At 37.8% G+C, this 13,841-nt stretch overlaps 1 protein-coding gene across 2 annotated transcripts in view; it reads right to left on the bottom strand.

Annotated features, from left to right (window-relative positions):
* daam1b (dishevelled associated activator of morphogenesis 1b) overlaps positions 1–12,216 on the bottom strand; it is a 73,605-nt gene extending 61,389 nt beyond the window's left edge. Inside the window, exon 1 of one of the 2 annotated variants that reach the window (XM_079888372.1) lies at positions 12,079–12,216. The gene's annotated coding sequence lies outside the window, so the exon portion shown is untranslated. The remainder of the gene's footprint in view (positions 1–12,078) is intronic. The other variant, XM_079888374.1, reaches the window with a different exon arrangement.
* Between the last annotated feature and the right edge of the window lie 1,625 nt (positions 12,217–13,841).

The raw sequence follows: 13,841 nt of genomic DNA, 5'->3' as shown, positions 1-13,841 counted from the left end.
CATCTGCTGAGTAAGACGATCAGCCTTCAGCTAGTCATGATTACTGTCAAGAAATGTCATGTGATGTTATTTAGACTAAAGTGTGACTTAATCACTTATGCTTCACAGTGTTGTAGCCTATACCAACAAAAGCACAAAAAAAACCTTGTATAACACTACTCCTTAAAACATTTTCAACAAATGTTTTTTTGCAATTACATTAAATATCTTAAAATAAAATTAAACGTCTTAAGACATATTTATTTTTAAATGATTTTATTTTAAGAAATACTGTGTTTTAAATATTTCTTAAAATGAAATAAATATTTCTAAAATTAAATGAAATTTCTAAAATGAAAAAAAGTTAAAGAAAAAAAAAATAAAGGAAAAAAATTCAAAAATAAAACACATTTAAATTATCCTAAAATTAAAGTTACCAAAAAAATTAAAAATAAAATAAAATTCATATTATTTTACATTTACAGTTTTAAAGATTTAATTCAAGGTAGAAAATGACCTATGTCCCTTTTTTGTATTAACATCAAAGCAAATCAGCTCATTCAAGACCACCTACTGAACATGACCTGTGGACTGAACTTGGCTACAGAGCAAAGCACAGCAGGAGAGAATCTTCCTCTGCCATTTAAACATGCCTGAACAAGCTGAACTGTTTGTGAGTAACAGGACATTTTGTTGTCTTATAGGTATGCACCTTAAAACAAGCAACACACATAACCATGCCTGCTCGTGCTCACTCTAAACCAGACCAGACCCGCTGCACAAAGCCAAGTACACAAGCCGAGGTCTTTAGAAAAGTCTTAGTCAGACTAACATGGTGAAGCCAGCCAAAGTAGAGTAGAGAAAACACGCTCAAGCTGATAATAACTGCAGCGTCGCCCTTTCTAAATATGGTTTCACTTAATTAGAGGCAGTATTGCTTGTACAGGTTTCAACCATCTCCACCTTGTTCATTAAACACACAAAGTAATTTAGAACCAGCCCAGCTTGACAAGTCTGGAGAACCTTGGCTCAGAAATTGGCTCAGAAAGAACCCTATATTATTTTCTTTATGCCACGAAACATAAACAAGATGTTAGGCAGAATGTAGTATGGAAAAAATACACATTACAAAGTAGAATAACTGGCTTTAGCACTGTTTTTCTGAGAAACGAGTATGTGAACTAGCGTGTGTCCTAAATATCTGCAATCATTTTTATGCTTTAGTACAGTAAAAGAAATTAATAAAAAAATACATACAGCACCTTTAAAGTGAAATCACATGTGACGCAATCAGAGTCAACCAGAACATAATGTTTGATATAAAGTTATGTGGAGCAGGATTTGGGACCAATAAGATTCCACAGTGGGCAGGGCTACACAGTGTGACGCAGTGGAAGTACAGTAAGCCAAGACTTGGCTGCCAAGTGATAAACAAAATGTCATGCAGCTCCTTGTGGTTCTTAATTGCATATAAAAATAGAATTCATTGTTTGCTTTATCAATGTAGTGCATTGCATCTGGTTAGGATATGGTTTTAGCAGTGCTGTTTGGAGATTGAGGAAAATAGGTCATTGCTTGTCATTGAAAGCAAAGAGGTTGGTCCCCAAAGTCTTAAACTTAAACACACAAGTAGATCTAAAGATTTTGCTCACATTCATTTAATTAGAAAAGGACTTAAACACATTGTGGAAGGAAGTGGATAAAACAAAAGCAGGATTTGACAAAAACATTGAACAGACCCTTGGAAAACTTACAAACACGTTGGTGTCTTTTTAATGAACAAGCATGCCAAAGACCTTGTCCTTCAAAGTCCTTATTCTAAACAACTTGCATTGCAGATGCTTGGAGTGAAACCTCAGAAAATGGCCTTATTTTGAAGAACTAGAACAGGCAGTGCTGACACTCCAGGGGACATCAGCAATGAGTTCCATCCAGCACAGATTCTGGGTCAGAAGCAACCCAGTTCTGCATCTGTATTAGAAGTTAGGAGAAAGACACAGAACTTTTGCGTACACCTGGGTCTGAAGACAATCATTTTCAGTGAAGGTGAGGTAAACACCACAACTGCAAAAACAGGCACTTACCACAAGACAGTTTATAAAATACATGCACATACATGTCAAACCTGGAATGGCTATGCAAACAGCATGTAATCATGTGAGAGAAGATATTGCTCCTGATGGTCGAATCTGCGAATCTGTTAAATTTGTGTTATTATCATTCATTTGTAAACTTATTATTTTTCTAAGACCATAAGGAGGCTTGTAAAACAGTACCTTGAAAACATTTTCAGACCTAAAGGAAGTGATTAAGGATCTGAATATACTTATTATAATAATTAATAATAATAATTCGTTACATTTATATAGCGCTTTTTCTGAGACCTCAAAGCGCTTTACATAGATGGGGGAATCTCCTCAACCACCACCAATGTGCAGCATCCACCTGGATGATGTGATGGCAGCCATATTGCGCCAGAACACCCACCACACACCAGCTTATTGGTGGAGAGGAGACAGTGATGAAGCCAATCAGTATATGGGGATGATTAGGAGGCCATGATGGACAGAGGCCAAGGGGCAAATTTGGCCAGGATGCCGGGGTTACACCCCTACTCTTTTTCGAAGAACATCCTGGGATTTTTAATGACCACAGAGAGTCATACAGAGAGTCATATAATACAAGAATATGACATGCTGTAATGTGATATTCTTATAAGAATATGAATATACTTTTGCAAGTCACTGTACAAGCACAGCCCTATCCAGGCTCCATAAGGGAAGTTTGAGACAGTATCCTATTCAAAAAGGCTGAAAGGAGCATATGAAAAGATGAAATAATACAATTAAATATAAATATTATATGGAAAAAAAAACTAGAAAACTAAACGAAAATTAGAAAATGTAGCCTTGGGAACTAACTGAAATGCATATAAGTTGAAGAGACAGTACTAAAATGAAATAAAAATAAAATAAAGCTAAATAGAAATATTAGAAAAGCTAATAAAATGACAAACACACAAAAACTTAAATGAAAACTGAAAATATAAAAATACAGCAAATTCAAAATGTTAACTAATTCTATAAGTATATAAATAATACTAAAATGACACTGCGATTGACTGTGATACAAGATTTTTGAGATGTTCCAGTGAATAACAACTTAAATTTTGGTCTGTTCTCAAAGCTATTGTATGACTTCAGAACACTTAGAAAACCATAGTCATAGAGTCTAATCAATAGTCAAAGACTAATTTTATAGTGATTTTTTTCCACTTTCTGTAGCTTCAAAGCCCATGGTCACCATTTGCTTACATTGTATGGTGGAACATGAGTGTATGTAAATTTAAATTATGACATACCTCATTGTTGGGGTAACTAGCCCTTTAAAGGTATAGCGGAGGATTTTCTTTTTCCGGGTGGATCATCAAGACTATTGGTCCTCCTAAGTGTCAATCATTCTGGTGATATGTTTACGTAAGGCCGTCGTACGTGCTCGTGCACACGATTCACACGATGGCGTGCGCTCAAAACACATGGTTGGGCTTCCCACTGATGTCTCAGTCACGAAGTTTCTTGACAGGTAAAGTTTGGCATGCTATTTGGAGAAATCCATTTAAAATCACTGCTAGTAAAAGTTAATGTAAGCTATGATTAGCTCGTGCATGCTCTCTCGTGCACACGTTTAATAGGCGTTCCCTCTCGGGAGCAGGTAGAGTGTTGCGCATGTGCATTTTTTCAAAAAGTGGAGAGGGCGTTTTTTTTCTAAAATTCGGGAAAATCCTCCGCAATACCTTTAAGATTGGAATTATGGTCTACTTTTTCACTTCACCATAACACATTCTTTGAGTTAAGGAGACATAATGACAATTTACGAGCCCAAATTGACTCTAAAACGTCCCTTTATCACCCTTAGGGAGCTCTAAATATTCGAGTTCCCAGCACTGCATCATTTAGGAAAAGACACCATGGTGCCACAAATATCTCGATACAATTAGAAATTTTAACATTTCTTTCTACACATCTTCTAAAAGCTTCTCAAATACACCACTCTAGAGTTTGTCTTTGCTTCTACCCCACACCATGGGGATGGATGGATGGTTTTTATGTTTTTTATTTAGTACCCACGTAAGCCTTTTAAGACAATACTCCTGATGTTCTTTTTTTCTGCAGCAATACTATTGTTTTAGCCCACCCACTATCAGCACACCTGGAGCGTCAGCTGTTCTTTGCCTCCAAATCAAGCCACATCATGGAAACAGGGATGACTGTGCAGGTAACAAAAGAACGTGTATGAACGGCAGCATGTTAAAAACAGAAATTTAGCCTCTCTGATGAATGAGGAGGATGTGTTTTTCAGACAGGACGATGATGGAATCTAACAAGAACTCAGTCACCACAGAACAAAATACTTAATTGAAGCCCTTTCAGTGGTTCTGACAAAGGGAATGGAATGGATGTGTGTGGCAAGTTTTTCCTTAAATATTCAGTCATTAAGGTCTGTGCACCGGTGTTTGACGCGCCGCATTAAAAACTGGCCGACCAATGAGATTGCCGCTTTTGTTCACATGCTTGGAGCTGCTGAAGTTACAGTACTTGGTGGCGCTCAAGCACAAAACGGTTTTGTTGATAGACATTGATAGAAGAAGAAGAAGTAAGTAGACGAAGAAGAAGATGCAACAGGGCAAGATGAATGTAGAGCTGCTGGTCTCTTTGGTGTCTGAACACAAAGAACTTTATGACAAACGCCACAGCGACTACAAAAATCTGTTAGCAAAAAGTGTGTGAATGGTTTTGGCTATTAACATAAATACTGTCTCTTTCCTTCTGTGTGACAAGCGAGTGTCAGAAGCGTAAAGTTGGGCAGCGCCACCTTGTGTACCAAGGTATTTCTGTTTTTCAATAAGCGACATCTACTTTCAGGGAATGAATTTGCACGTTCACTGAAAATCACTTGGGTATGAATGAACACAAAGACGTGTCGAAAAATGCTGGCGATAAGCACGCGCGATAATCATCCCAATGTGCACGAGGCTTAAGATTACTTTACAAACACAACTGTCAGGGATATGCCACCCTTTCTTTGTTCATTCAAAACAAAACAAAAAAGTTAACTATAATCAATGAGAACTGAGGTTGTCAAGCTCCAAAATGACAAGTACCACCTGAAAGTGGTCCATATATGACTTGTGTGCTATTACACGTCTTCTGGTGAAATAACAGCGTTGTGTTTGGAACAGACTGATATTTAAGTCATATACTCTTGTGAGTTCATTCGATTTATCGAAAAAATCTGGCTCCAAAATTATTCATTCATGAATTACACATTACAGCCCCATGGCAAAATCACATTTTACCCTAGTTTGCAGTCTGAATTGAAAGTAATGACATAAAAAAGGCCATGCACCACAACATATTGGCAAGAAAACACATAATTCTATTGATTTGTCCTCATGGGCTGCATGCAAAAACATACAGCACAACCAGTGTAGTTACAAACTCATCAAATGAATAGCAATTGAACTGTATAGTTTGGGGTTTGTTGTTAAATTTTAAAAATGTACATTTTCATTATGTGCCAAGTTGGAAGGCTCTCTGGATAATTTACCGCAATAGCCGAGAGAGCATTTCTCTAGTAAGTAAAATTAACTTTATAACTGAAATATACCCAAATGAATCAGAAAGGAATCATTTCAGGAACGTGTTCCAACTCCAAGACCTAACAAATGACAACTCTACCTAACAAAAGTTACATTTTGGTCTGTTCTTCATACAAAGCTAACGTATGACTTCAGAAGACGTGGAATGTGGTGTTAAATAATATGTTGAATCACAAATGTGTAAATAATGACAGAATGTTCAGTTTTCAACTCACTATCCCTTTAAGAAAGGCAGTGCACTTAACTTACACAAGAAGTTCACTAAAGGAGCTCTTTGTGGAAGGAATGCTAACCAAGTAACTTTACAACTCAGGTGTCGCCAGCAGGCTGTCTGCGTTAATCATACCTGTGGAATAAACATGTTTCTATCCTCTGCCCCCATTCTCAGTCTCTTTACATCTCAAATGATTATAAGGGGGGCCAGAGCACCCTCAGCCACACTTCACCTCCCTAAAGAGTCGTGAGGGAGGATGATGCTAAGGTTTGTTTTGGCTGTTGGCCTTGTTTTATTGTTCCAGCCAGCAGTGTGGGGGCGAGGAAGCACCATGTCTATATGCCTTCCCACAGTTAGATTGTGACTCTCAGATTACAGTGCATTGAAGACAGCAACAGCAACATCAACGCTGTAGAGAGAGCACACACCGCGCCACTTAAACCACAGGCCCAAACATAGACACTGCTGGACATCTCTGCAACAAATCAAACTGCTTTAGGGAGGTCAAACAGCGGGAAACAATCAAACGAGGAAACTTGTTGTAGACAACTGCATTTATATAAATGCCGAGCTCACCAAAGAACAAAAAACACGGTTCTTATTTACACAAAATCTTGATCCTTACGCATGAGCGATTTTCCATGTGAGGCTAAATGTATATGGCAGCAATTAAAAAAAGTGCACATTTCTTAAGGGTGTGAGGCACTTGGTGTAATGTTACTAAAATATTTACTTTACCAGGAAACCACAGAATTCAGAGAATTGCTGAGTTATTGAAAGGATATGAAAAGGGCATTTCAACGTTGGCCACCTGTCTACACCCAGTCTGTGTAACAACACCAGAATTCATAGAACTTCAACTCAATGACAAGTCCTGTGAGCTGCCAACTTTATATAATAACATCAACAATAAATTCAAGAGGAGTGGATTAAAACATCTGACAATTTTTGCTTTTTTAAAGAAAAGGAGGGACCAGGTGAAATCATTTTTGTGGTTATCAATATTATGCCACAAATGCTGGTGATTGAGATTGACTTGTTGATGCCGGAATATTCCTTTAACTTAAAAAGAGCTCTTTTTGAGAATGTCATGCAGTGAACTTAGGACACGCTTTCTTGTCTCAGCAAGAGTTAATAAAACACCAACCAACCGTCCAGATTCTCAATATCCTGGGAGCAGAGTTGTGGAATGCACCAGCAATCCTCAATGAATTAAGAAAACTACAACTATTCAAAGGCACCCTGAGGATGACCTGTTCCTTAACCCAGGGGGAATAAAGAAGGTCAAGGGGCCCTTCAAGAGGAGAAAGACCTCATGGCTCTGAGGCCCTGAAGAAAGGCCACTGATTTTACCTCAGCAACATCTCTCAGCTAGAGTGCAAGTATGTTAAAAGCTTCCAGAAAGTCAATCTCTTAAAGGGATTGTTTACCCAAAAATTGAAATTCTATCATCATTTACTCACGCCACTCATGTCACCCTGAATTTTTTGGAACGCAAAATAAGATTTTGCCTATACAGTGAAAGTCAACAGGGTTTAGTGTTGTTTTGGACTCTATTGACTTTCACTGTATGGACAAAAACAGAAACATTCTACAAAATATCTTCTTTTTTCTGTGTTCTGCAGAAGAAAGCCATACAGGTTTGGAGCAACATGAGTTTTCATTTTCAGTGAACTTTCCCTTAAACTCACCAGGCCTGAATACGGCAAGTGATTGTGCTTAAGGTTTTAGTGAAATTTGTTTGGTTGCCTGGAAAGCGGCTTTATATGGATCATGGGGAAGAGTAAAAGATCTATCAGGTAGGTTTAACCCTACACTAACCAACCAAGAAGAGCATGTAAAGTCCTAATCTTTGCAAAGTAGGGTTAAGGGCAGAAGGAGTGAGAAGCACAAAAGAAAACCAAGGGGAATAAAAGTGAAGCACGGAAGAGATCAAAAGTAATTACAGTCACCCTACTACTCATATAATCTTCTTTGAATCAAGATAAAGGACAGCTTGAGGACACAAACTGGATTATACCTGACTTGAGTGGCAAAAAGACAATAAGAGCTCATATTCCAAGCGAACTCAAGTCATTTCCATTTTAGCGTGGCTGACAACAGAACAAACAAATCTCAGATCCAAAATTGCTGAAGGTGTGTAGATGCAGCACAATTGGTTCAGAACGGAGCAAACAGGAGTGGCCTAGTGACATGCAGGGCCTCTGGAAATAAACGATGCAAAGTGAAGCCATTGTCTGACCCAAGTGAACCACACCACTCGGAGAATAGGACATTCAAACGGTCACACAGGCCCATTGTTACGGCCAAGCTGAGTGGGGTCCAATCTCACAAGGTCTGGCCGGAGCCGAAAGGCTCGTAGAGCATTGCCATGCTGCGATCTCTCTCGAGCCCCATTAACCAAGTGTTCATCCAATTCTGCAAAAGACAACAGAGATCCAAGTTGTGTGCAATACATTTCCGAATGCTGAGGTTTAGCACTGAGCTTGAGCACCTCAGCTGTGAATTTATATAAAGAGACAAATTTGAAGGTTTTATTTGTCACATAAATATCTGGCATGATGGTAGCTAAATGTTTTTAGTATTTTACAAATCTTTTGGTTGAAAGTATCTTCTGAAGTGCAGCAACCTTGCATTTAAGTTCTAGTTCTTGGACTGTTACCATGTTTATATGCCAAAATATGGAGAACAGAAGGATGGGAAGGGGACTAGAAAGTGCTGAAAGTTTGAAGCAAACTGGTTTTGATGCATGACAAAAACGACAGAACATACTTCAAAGTTTATGACCCAACGTTGAGGAAGAAACACTGGGAGGGAAGCCAAAAATGTAGACTGCAGTGCAGACTGTGTTTAGACCTGCATCAGATGCGGTTTGCAACAAGATTGCAGCAGTTAGAATATTCATAAATGGATTTTTTTATATGGACATTATTATAAAACAACTCAACAAATTTCACTGCATTAATTCATAGGTGTTGTACACTACCGTTTTTTTTTTTAGTAAATACTTACTTTTATTTATTTATTATCTATTTATTTATTATTTATTTATTTATTTATTTATTATTTATTTATTTATTATCAGTTATTCAGCAAGGATGCATTAAATTGACAGAACAGAACAGACATTTATAATGTTTCACAAGATTTCTATTTTTAGATAAATGCTGTTCTTTTAAAGTTTCTTTTTATCAAAGAATCCTGAAAAATGAGTATCCTGGTTTAAACGATGAAGCACAACTGTTTTCAACATTGATAATAACATTTCTTTAGTTCCAATTCAGCATATTATTCCTTTGCCATCCCAGAAATTAATCACATTTTAAAATATGAATATGAAATGAAAAGAGAAAACGGTCATTTTAAATTGTAATAATCTTTTATGACATTTGACCCAATAAATGTGCAAAAGTGACTTTTTTCAAAAACATTATAAAATCTTACCAATTCCAAACTTTTGAGCGGTAGTGTTTATAAATGGCAACACTGATCTGCATTGTGCATCAGAGTAACACAGTCTAGTGTGATGTGCAGTGCTGGTGTGGGGTAACCCCCAGCTGTCCCGGGACCACCCTTTTACCAGCGGAAACAATTACGACTCCCAGCTGTGTCTCAGCTTTCTACTCATTAACAAACATGAGCTGTGGAGGAAACAGCAGCCGCAATCATCTGATTGGCTGGCTGAGTAACCCTGCGCCAAACACCACACGCACACACACACACACACACCCTTCACCTGCACCCAGGCACGTGGCTCTGCAAAAGAGGCGGTTTGTTGATGGCACAGTCAGACAAAAGGGAACACATGCCACACACACCCACCCATGAATACCATAAACAGAAGGACAGAGCACGGCTTAACACACGTCTTGTTTATTATCCCTCAATGTCTGTGCCATTTCCCAGCCTGATCTCGAACTAGATAAAGAAATGCTTAATTCACAATACAGCACAAAGAGAAAGTCAAACCTTTCACTCGTGTGGTTACTAAGGGTACACATCACATGAGTGACAGTCCTGTAAACCTGACTTGACTCAAGGGCCGTACAGCCAAAACAAATGTACACTGTCAGTGATAAAATATAAATTAAATGAAGCACTGGAAGGCACTTATTCTCTTAAAACAGTCTGGTTTTATGCACTAAAGACAATTACTGAATGCTCACTGAGAGCTCAATAGACTTAATAATGGGAACTTTATCGCTAGACTCTATTTACCCGGAATTGTGTTCATTCAATCCCAGTCAATGTGTTGGGTCAATCCCAACTCCTATTCTTAAATCACAAAGCTCTTTAAAAATTAAGCATAACAAACAAATACATGTTTTAAGTTCAACTTACAAAACCTAACAATCTACAATCTGAGACTTAATTTTAAGTTGTTTATTTAGTTCACCCAAAAATATTCTATCATCATTTACTCACCCTCATGTCATTCCAAACCTTATATGACTTTTTTTTTTGTCTGTGGAACATAAACAAGAATATTTTAAAAAATGTTGGTTACCAAAACGTTTCGGTAACCGTTGCCTTCTATTATGGACCAAAAATTTTTTTGCTAAGACCCCAGAGTTGGGTGATCCCCAAATCACAAGATGTTTCTTGTGAGGCTGAATTTATTGTCATGGTTATGATATCTGAATAAAATCAGGAAAGAATATTAATAGCAAAAGTTCAGGTTCACCTCAGTCTTAAAGGGATACCTAACATGACTAATACAACAATCTCAGTTACAATATCATAAAATGCAAACAAGGCTTTGTTTGTTTGTTAGGGAAATCATGCACAACTGTTGTTGAAGTTTTTCACAACACCTTATTATATTAAGAGTCAAAGCAGGACCTCTACCCCATATGAGGGCACAATATGCTCAGTCTGAGAGGAAAACAAGTCGAGTCAAGTGTGGAAATCCATCACTCATGATGCCCCCGCAGTGCACACAGGGTATATTGCCCTAGTAATAGAGAACCGGCCGAGACTGATGAAAATGTGGAGTGACATGGGCTTTCGAACTCAAGAGAACTGAGTATGTGTACTCAGGACATGGTTGTCAGCTGATGGACAAATAAAAAAAGGCTTTTAGGTCTAGTTTGCAGTTGAATGCATGATTAGTGAAAGACAGGGACCAAACAATAGACTGCAGCCTCATTTCCTCAATATCCATCATCAGCATTATCAGGTGGGATTGGAAGGATAGTCCATCCAAAAATGAAAATTCTCTCATCATTTACTCACCCTCATGCCGTCCCAGATGTAGTATAACTTACTTCAAATGAACACAAATATTTTTAGACAAAAAAAAAGAAAGAAATTCTATCTATGCGAGTATAATATAGTCCATAATACCCTTCCATGATATAATATGCAATTGTATAGTAACCCATAAGTTGATGCTTCAAAATGCGATCACAATGATAACCCATAAGACTCTATGATGAGTCCCATATGATCGAAGCACATTGTATAGCTGAAGAAAAAAAAGCATATATATCTGCATGCCATGAGGATGAGGATTTTCATTTTTATATGGAAACAGGGGAATTATAACTCAGTGGTCCAGGGCCCAGTAGGGGCCCTCATGATGACTTAAAATTACTTAAAATAAGTTACATTAAAATACTCTACCGTTATTCATTTAAATCTGCCATAAATAATGATGTAGAATATAAATAAAGAATTGCAAAAAGCTTTATACCTTAAATGTTTTTTGTCTATAGCTAGACAATTAATGGCTCTGAAGAAGCACTGATGGTGAAACATTGTTGGGAAGCCGGTTACATGAACGCGCGCACACTGTGGACTATCAAGCACAAGTGACATGACACAAAACACAACCGGCTTCATTATTTAAGAGGAAAGAACATCACAAGCAAATAATATGCAAATCGTTCGTTTTAATCCTCGAAGCTAAGCAACGAAAAAAAAATCAAGTAAAAGCACATGCAAAAGTGTGTGCAACTCTTTGTTTCGCATTAGTTTTAAAGATCTGCCGGTCTGTGCGATCAGCCATTGATTCCTATTACAGCTCCATCCCTGTCTTGTATGACACTGGGTCATTTGAATAAACAGTTTACCGTACATACAACCATCAGTCACCATTACCTTTCCGTACACTGATCGGACAGCGGTGATAATACGCATCTCGTGTCACAACATAATCCATAAGCACGCGCATATGCGCAATTTGCACATTCATCAACAAAGTCCGCTGGAAGTCTGTTCTTACCTCGTATGTGGTCTCATTATTCATTCAAACTCCACTGTTCTGTTTGGGTAGACTTGGACATATGAATGCGCTTTATCTCAGCACTGCACAGACCCTATAGTCAGTTGACGTCATCATTTATTTCCACTCGACCAGAGCGAGCGAGTGCGCATGATCACACAAGGTAAATGTACTGATGTCTAACGGGAGATGTAGGCTATGGGTGATGTCAGGTACTACGAGTCAGATGAGTTTGGTTGGAGTGTGTAAACGTTTATAGCTTTCGTATATGGTATATATATTCATAGGAAACAATTGAAAATGTAAAACTATAATGAATGATATCTTAAAAAAAGCCTATATCTATATCAGAAAAAAACAGTACAAAAAAAGTAGGCCTACTTATAAATTTCATAAAACGTTTCCATTCCATTTCCAGTCATTGTTTACTATGCTTAATCTTTTTAAGAAGTACTGTAGCATACAGGACGGTTACTGTCATAGCCAATGAGGAAAACATGCTCAATGGGAAATAAATATTCAGATTAGGGTCAATCAGTATGGCTTTTCGATGATCGGTTTTTTTACATTTATATTCTGAATATTTGGTTACATTCTTTAGGAGCATATTCTATGAGCAAAGGTCATAAACAAGCTCTTTTTTGTCATTTGTTATTAAATTATGCCTCTCTTCTTTCCCTGGCTGTTTCTTAACTACAAGATTACCTTGTTTGCCATGGCTTTCCTTCCTGCTGCTCTGCCTCTTCCTTCACCATATTAAATTAAGGGGTGAAGTTGTGGGTATTTTCAGCTGGAAGGGAGCTGTTGTTTCTCAGGGTCACAAGACACTACAGGGTGAATCACTGGATGCTGTAAGAAGATGGTCTCTCTCACATGCATTGTACAAAGCAGATGCTTGAGGCACTTTCATATCATTCACAGTTTGGTGTGTAAGTAATGTGACACTTTAAATAGTTTTTCTTATTTTCTGTGTTCTTTATGGCCAGAAGGATAATGGCTCCCAGACATGCAGGCACCCAGAGCTTCAACGCATCCCAGCCTTTGTGCATTCAGGATAGGATAAATCCATGAAGAAGACACGTGGGAGCCAGGGGTTTTCCACATATTAAAAGAAGGACACCGAGGAGACAGTGAATGTCTTCAGCTTTTTCTTAAAATACAAACATTAAAGGAGGGCCTTCATGAAAAGTTCAAGGAGAGATTTTATCAGGTTAATGGTCTTTGATAATGAGTTGATGAAGTGAATCAGTCAGTTAGAGGCTATCACGTTTATTTGATTTATAAATCCCAGCATCATGGCTTGTGGACCTGGTTTCTCTTGAACAGCACATGAAGTATGCATATGGAGATGGTAAAGTAAGTCAGAGTAAAGATGTAGAGTTTTTGTTGCTGATATTTTATCATTATCATGTGGAATTTAGCCCTGAAAACCTCTGAAGTCCCATTTAGCCACTTATCAGACAACTAAAAAAAACGTAAAAATCACAAGAGAGTATTACTGATGTATTTTATGTCATAGAATAAAACGTGAAAATACTGTATATTGGGTATAGACGTTCAAACTCATATTTACAGTGGAAAGGTTCAGAGTTCTGACTGAGAGGAGGAGGGATGGGACTAAATTTATGATTTCTTGGGAGCGGCTCCATTACCAAAAGTCAGCTGTTTAGGGCACTGCTTTAAATCGTCAATTGAGGAGTTACATGGATCCACATTTAAAGAGGATGTGTATCTTTTGTTGCCGTCCACTTGACAGCTCAGAC

Source organism: Squalius cephalus, assembly GCF_949319135.1.
Source record: "Squalius cephalus genome assembly, chromosome: 12".
In the NCBI taxonomy this organism is placed as follows: domain Eukaryota; kingdom Metazoa; phylum Chordata; class Actinopteri; order Cypriniformes; family Leuciscidae; genus Squalius; species Squalius cephalus.
Note: the sequence above shows the minus strand (reverse complement) of the source record. Positions and strands in the feature narration are given on the sequence as shown.